Below are 7,500 nucleotides of genomic sequence, written 5' to 3'. Positions count from 1 at the left end.
TCAAGCTTGATTTTTTTTTTCTTTTCTTTTTGACATTTTTTTTTTCTTTCGACATTTTTTTTTAGTTTTATCATTTCATTTTTATTTTTTTTTTACTTCCTATCTTTTATTTAGATTTCGTTTTTTAATTTTTTTTTACTTTATTTTTCTTTCTTTTTTTTTTTTTTACACCAATTAGTTAACATTAAAAAAAACATTTGAAAAGAGATAGGAAGGAATAAGTTCTCAAATACGGTGCTAGATGATTAGACTATCGTTAGGTTAGGTTAGTGTGGATCAGGTCAGGTAAAGTTAAGCTACATTACGTTAGGTCAAGTTACGCTGGATTAGGTTAGGCGGCAGATGGCGTCAAGAATGTCTGGGCGTCACTTCCTCACACGCACCTCTCAAATTATTAAAGTTTGTGCATAATTTAACACGTATGGTCGTTAAGCCTTTCACGAGGCGGAAAAAATTAATTACGTTGACATTTTAAACCTCTTGCTACTGCTACTACTACTACTATAACTGCTACTACTACTAATACTAATACTACTACTAATACTACTAATACTACTACTACTACTACTGTTACTACTACTAGTACTACTACTACTACTACTACTACTACTACTACTACTATTACTACTACTACTACTACTACTACTACTACCATTTCCTTCACTAGCTGGAATGTAATAGTAGTAGTACATGCTAGCTGTAAATGGTGTAATGCAATGGCATACACACACATACACACATACACACACAGAGAGAGAGAGAGAGAGAGTTTTAATTACGTCCCTTCACTATATCATAGAAGCTGGCGACGGTAATGTGTGGAAGAGCGACATTATAGAGAGAGAGAGAGAGAGAGAGAGAGAGAGAGAGAGAGAGAGAAAGTGCCAAAGTGTCAACGCCAAAAGGTGAAAGAGCATGAGAGAGAGAGAGAGAGAGAGAGAGAGAGAGAGAGAGAGAGAGAGAGAGAGAGAGAATATGAAGAAAGCTGACTCATGCTTCTTAAAACTGAAATGTCATATATATTTTTTTTTTATGTATAAGCTCACGTAAGTAATGAACACACACACACACACACACACACACACACACACACACGGTACTAGAAAGAAGTTAATAGTTATAAAAGTGAAAAATAACTTATAATAATGTGAAGAAATGTAATAAATATAATAAAAGTATAAACAGGTGTAAAAAATTAGAAGTGTAAAGACAGTAATTGTAAAACGAAAGAAATAGCAACTCATTAGTGCGAAAAATGTTAAAACTCAAAAAAAATAAAATAAGAATTAATAAATAAATGTTAAAACTATAAAAAAAAAAATAATGTGTAAAATAAAATGTTCGGAATAAAAGATACGAAGTAAAGAATAACGAAATAATAAAACAAACAAAAAATCAATGTGAAAAAAAATAAGTAAAAAGAACTAAAATGTTAAAAGTGAAAAAAAAAAATCAAAGAAAAAACGAAAGTTAATACAAAGAAAAAAAAAATTAAAAAAAATGAAAATTGGAAAATGTAACCTTAAAAAAAAATCATGAAAAAAAGATGAATGTTTAAAGTAAAAAAAAATCAATATTTCTAAGAGTATTAAAAAAATAATAATATAAAAGTAAAAATGTAGAGGCACCAAAGAATGGAATGCTTGAAAATAATGTTACGACGCCACACGAATACAGAGAGAGAGAGAGAGAGAGAGAGATTGGAAGAGATAAGGGATTTACTTTAAAAAAAATACCCGAATTAAATGTCACAGGAACTTATAATTAAAAAAAAAAAATGTATACAAGGAATCCAGAATGAACAGTATTTTTTGACAGTATTTTAGTTTTTTTTTTTTTTTTTTCAGCGGGAATTTATTTATTTATCTATGGTAGGAGTGTTTTTATTCATTAACTTATTCATGTAGTAATTTATTCATTTTTCAGAGTATACATATGAATAAACGAAAGCAATTATTTTCAGACACACCACTGAATTAAAGGAAGCAAATAAACAAACAAACAAACAAGCAAGCAAATAGACAAAAGAATATAAAACTGATGAATGAGGGGAGCTGGGAATGATGTGAGGGGAGAGTTGCAAGTGAGAGCAGCGGGTGTGAGGGGAGGGAAGGAGAGGGCGGGAGCAAGATGGCGGGCAGCACCTCATTACGGAGCCAGGAGAGCTGTTAAATGTACACCAGGGTTCATTATTGGCGAAGCGCGAACCACCAGTCTTGTGTTTCAATTAGCGGTGGTAAGACATTGCTTTGTACTCCGCAACGCTTCGCTCTCCCACTGCGACAGACCACGGAGATGAGTGGGCGGGTTGTCAAGAGTGTTTCTGCTGTTGACAATGTAGAAATCTTGTTAATTTGTCACTAGAACGGCAAAAACACTCAAAAACACTTAAAAAGCCTCGTATTCTGAAATATTTCGCTCTCCCACTACGACAGGCACACACAGATGATTAGACAGGTTCTCAAGGGTGTTTCTCGTGTTGATAATGTATAAATCTTGATAATTTGTCACTAGAACGGCAAAAATACTAAAAAACCCATGTAACTCATTAAAAAGCCCCGTATTCTGAAACGCTTCGCTCTCCCGCTACGACCGGCTACAGAAATGATTGGACGGGTTCTCAAGAGTGTTTCTCCTGTTGACAATGTAGAAATCTTGTTAATTTGTCACTAGAACGGCAAAAAAAACACCATTAAAAACCCGTGTCATTAAAATCCCGTGTCACAACAGGTCACACAGATGATAGACGGGTTCTCAAGAGTGTTTCTCCTGTTGACAATGTAGAAATCTTGTTAATTTGTCACTAGAACCGCAAAAAAAAAAAAACATTAAAAACCCGTGTCACTTATTAAAAAATCTCCGTATTGACACACTCTTCGCCCTTACCACGACTGTTTTCCAAGGCCATAGTGATGATAAGCCAGGTTCTTGAGAATGTTGTTTTTTTTTAGTTAATAATGTAGAAGTCGTGTTGATCTGTCGCTAGAACCTACACAAACATCCCTAAGACCGCAAACCCAGTGACCCCTTAACTTTTTGTCTGTCATTAAGTTACAGTGTGTTAAGTTTAAAGCAATATTTCAAAAGACAGCAGTGATATACGTTGCAATGGCAGTGAACGGTGTGGTGGGTAGTTACGAGTCTTCTAGTGTATGTGTGTGTGTGTGTGTGTGTGTGTGTGTGTGTGTGTGTGTGTGTGAAAAGTGTTACTGGTGTTTATAAAAGGAGAGTTTTTTTTGGCTTCTTCTTCTTCTTCTTCTTCTTCTTCTTCTTTTTCTTCTTCTTCTTCTTCTTCTTCTTCTTCTTTATCTTCTTCTTTATCTTCTTCTTCTTCTTTTTCTTCTTCTTCTTCTTCTTCTTCTTCTTCTTCGTCTTAGTCTAGTCTTTGTTTTCTTTTCTTATTTTTTTCTTTTCTTCTTCTTCTTCTTGTTTTTCTTGTTCCTGTTCTTCTTTCTGCTTTTCCTTGTTGTTGTTGTTGTTGTTGTTTTTGTTGTTGTTATTGTTGTTGTTGTTGTTGTTGTTGTTGTTGTTGTTGTTGTTGCTATTTTTCTTCTTCTCAACTTGTTTGAAGAAAGAAAATGGCTTTGTGAAAGATTTTTTTTTAAGGTTTTAATTTTGAAAAGACGCCACTCAGGGCAAAGGAGAAAGAAATGGCCCTGTGAGTATTTTCTTTTTAGATTATAAGTTTTTTAAGGCACAACAAAGGAGTGAATCTTGAAAAAAAAAAAGTTCCATGGAAGTTTATTTATTTATTTTCATTATTATTATTTTTTTTTTGTGTTTATTTATTTATTTTTCTTTCTTTACGTCAGTCTGAACCACCACCACCACCACCACTACCACCACCACCACCACCACCACCAGACACATGTATATATTAATTGCACTTGACTGACTGACTGACTGACTGACTGCCTTTTTAATTAGCTTCCTGCCTTCCTGCCTCACTGATTACCTCACTCCTTAACTTGTCACCTCCCTCCCTCCCTCCCTCCTTAGCAACTTACCTCACAACCTTCCTTCCAACTAACCTTACCAACTTCAACATCCACCTTAAGACCTTCACCCAAACAAGGCAGAAGAGGAACTACACACAACTGCATATTTCCACCTCTCCACCTGTCCACCTCTTTCTCCACCTGGCAAAAAGATGAGGTCCATTAAAGATCCCAGCGTGAAATATTAAAACCCACCCAAGTCCTTTGCATTAAGTGAGGAAAGTAATGGGGGAGAAATGGGTGTGTGTCACTGTAATACCCTCATACACTCAGTAGCGTTGTGTTTTTAGGTGTGTGTGTGTGTGTGTGTGTGTGTGTGTGTGTGTGGGTGGGGCAGGTGATGGGGGTCATGGGAGGAGGGTGAAGGGGTTACTGTTTGTGGTGGAAGTGATGTGTGTGTGTGTGTGTGTGTGTGTGTGTGTGTGTGTGTGTGTGTGTGTGTGTGTGTGTGTGTGTGTGTGTGTGGATTGATGTGGATGAGGCTAAGTAAAGTGTTATTCTAGAAGGTATTTTGATGTATTTGTGATGGTACTGAAGTGTCTGTGTGTGTGTGTGTGTGTGTGTGTGTGTGTGTGTGTGTGTGACTCTCTCCCCTCTCTCTGTCTTTAGTATTCTGTCAGTCAATCAATCCTTCTTTACTTCTTAACATTAAATAAATAATATAAGTATGTATACATATGTAGTAGTAGTAGTAGTAGTAGTAGTAGTAGTAGTAGTAGTAGTAGTAGTAGTAGTAGTAGTAGTAGTAACAACACATAACAAATTAATAAAAAAAAAAAGTTACCGTCATTACCGCCAAATTTTCACAGGTTTCCGAAAGACGAGGAGAAAATTAAGTGAAGAGAAAGTTTTTTAAATAACCCTTTTTTGCAGCACCCTCCGCAATGCTTCGCTCGCTCCACGCCTTCCAGAAAGCTTGAGTCAGCGTTCCCCTCCTCGTCAGCAGCTGCAGGAGAGACGCACGCCCTCGGCCGCCTCGTACAGAAAACTTCCATTATGAGAGGCACAGATGCGAGGGAAGCGGTGGTGGTGGTGGTAGTGGTGGTGGTTGTGATGGTGGTGATAGTGGTCATTCAGTGTGAAATGTACGTTGTTGTTGTTGTTGTTGTTGGTAGTAGTAGTAGTAGTCGTGTTTTCCCTTATTATTCTTGCTTCCATTTATCATCTCTCTCTCTCTCTCTCTCTCTCTCTCTCTCTCTCTCTCTCTCTCTCTCTCTCTCTCTCTCTCTCTCTCTCTCTCTCTCTCATCTATAATTTACACCAGCCTTTACTACAGCTCATTTCCTGTCATTCCTTATCCTGCCTGTACATTTCTTGCTACCATTGTCTCCTACACTCTCCTATTTGTCCTTTCGCTTCATGCTTCAAGTGGCGACCATGAAAAAAAAAAATAAAAAATAAAAACTCATTCTCGGGAATGGAATGAGTGATTGAGATTTGGGAGAGAAAAGGACAGGAAAGCAGGAGAGAAAACTGGGTTGCCAAAATGAAGTCAGTATGAGTGGTAAGGAAGGAAGGAAGGAAGGAAGGAGGGAGGAAGGGAGGGCCAGTACAAAACAATCACGTCTGTCTGTCTTCCCTATTCTTCTATAGTCCTTAAATGGTCGCTACAAGGTGTTCGATATTTCGGCAGCTCTAGTCAAGTTATGCCTTTCTATCAAACAGGGAAAAATTGATAGGGGTAGTGAAGAGTGGGGCTGCAATGGGAAACTATCCTGAAGTAAGAAGATTAGTAATAACGGTCTTTGAAAATTTGTATACTACACTTCATTTTATTATGCCTTTTTATTAAATAGGAAAATACTGATAGGGGTATTAAAGAGTGGGGCTGTGATGGGACACTAGCCTGAAACGAGTATAGTAGTGATAGTGTTAGAATTGTATACCATCTTCATATTGCAATGCTTCCTTATTAGACATTATGGGATTGGCACGAGTAATGAAGAGTGCGATTGATTAATGGGAAGCTAGCCTGAAATGGTCATAATAATAGTGTTTGGGAGGCTGTGTATCGTCTTTTCTTTACTTCTCTTTCTTTATTTATGTCAGAGAGGCGTTAGTCATTTTGATATGCTTTTTTATTGAACAGGAAAATACTGACAGGGGTAATAAAGAGTGGAATTGTAATGGAACACTAACCAAGAGAAAGCAACGAAAAAAAAAAAAAAAAGTTTAGAGAATTGTACACCATTTCAATATCGTCATGTCTCTTTTACTGAACAGAAGACTGATAAGTGTGATAAAAGAATGGTACTGCAATGGCAAAGAGGAAGCAGAGAGTGGTAATATTGCTGAGGGTATTGCACAGCACCTCTCTTTTGGCGAAGAGAAAGGAAATTAACATAGCGAGAATTATTGGGTTGAAAAGACACTGGTGACAACATGTACTAAGAGCGGCCGACCACGCTAGGAGATAACAAGATGATGAAGTGGACTGAAGAAGAAGAAGAAGAAGAAGAGGTATATTCATAAGAAAATTTTGTATTGAAAAGTGTATTGAAGAAGAAGAAGAAGAAGAGGTGTGTTGATAAGAAGCGTGTTGATAAGGAAGAAAAAATGTATTGAAAAGTTAATTGAAGAAGAAGAAGAAGAAGAAGAAGAAGAGGTGTGTTGATAACAAGCGTGTTGATAAGAAGAAAATTTGTATTGGAAAAGAAGTATTTAAAAGGACTACGTTGAAGCACACTGAGAAGAAATTTACTAGAAAGAAGAAAAAATAGTGTAGTCAATGGGTTCTCAATTGTAGCAGTAGTAGTAACAAAAACAAACATTCTGACTTAAAAAGAAGTGCCAAAAAATATGCTAAACCCGAAGGAAACCCCAGAAAAATAGTTACGTCTACCATTACAATCCTCGTTTTTTGTAATAAATACACTTTATTTTTTAAGGCAAACTAATATATATTTCTAAGACCTTCCCAGCACGAACGCTTAATCCAATGTCATGTGAAGGAGGCCGGCTTAAGTCATTGCTTCAGGACATATTGGCTGTTTTCTTTATCCTTCCCTAGTTAACTGTACTTGATGATGTTCGTAAACTCTAAAGAACCTGGAGAGTTAAAAGATAAATGAATAATTAAGTAAATACATAAAGATACATTTTTTTTTTTATCTATCCAGCAGGAATAAATAAAGAAAATGAGTGTTAGTAGCAAGGAGAGATAAACAGATGACGTGGAATGGAAGAAAAAAAGTAATAAAATAGGTAGATAAGGGATAACATTAATAAAGAAACAAAAATAAAGGAAAGAAAAGGTATCAGTAGCAAATAAAGATAGAAACATGACTGATTCGCCTTACAGTTATAATGATACGGTATGAACATGACGTGGAATGGAAGAAAAAACAAAAAACAATAGAATAGGTAAATAAGTAATAACATTTATACGAAGGCAAAAATAAAGGAAGAAAAAGGGTATTAACAACAAATAAAGATAAATAGATGACTGATATACCTTCTGGTTATCTTGATACAATATAAACATGACGTGAATTGGAAAAAA

This window comes from Scylla paramamosain, chromosome 40, assembly GCF_035594125.1.
Source record: "Scylla paramamosain isolate STU-SP2022 chromosome 40, ASM3559412v1, whole genome shotgun sequence".
NCBI classification, from domain to species: Eukaryota; Metazoa; Arthropoda; class Malacostraca; order Decapoda; family Portunidae; genus Scylla; species Scylla paramamosain.
The sequence above is the reverse complement of the archived record's forward strand: the minus strand, read 5'-3'. Positions refer to the sequence as shown.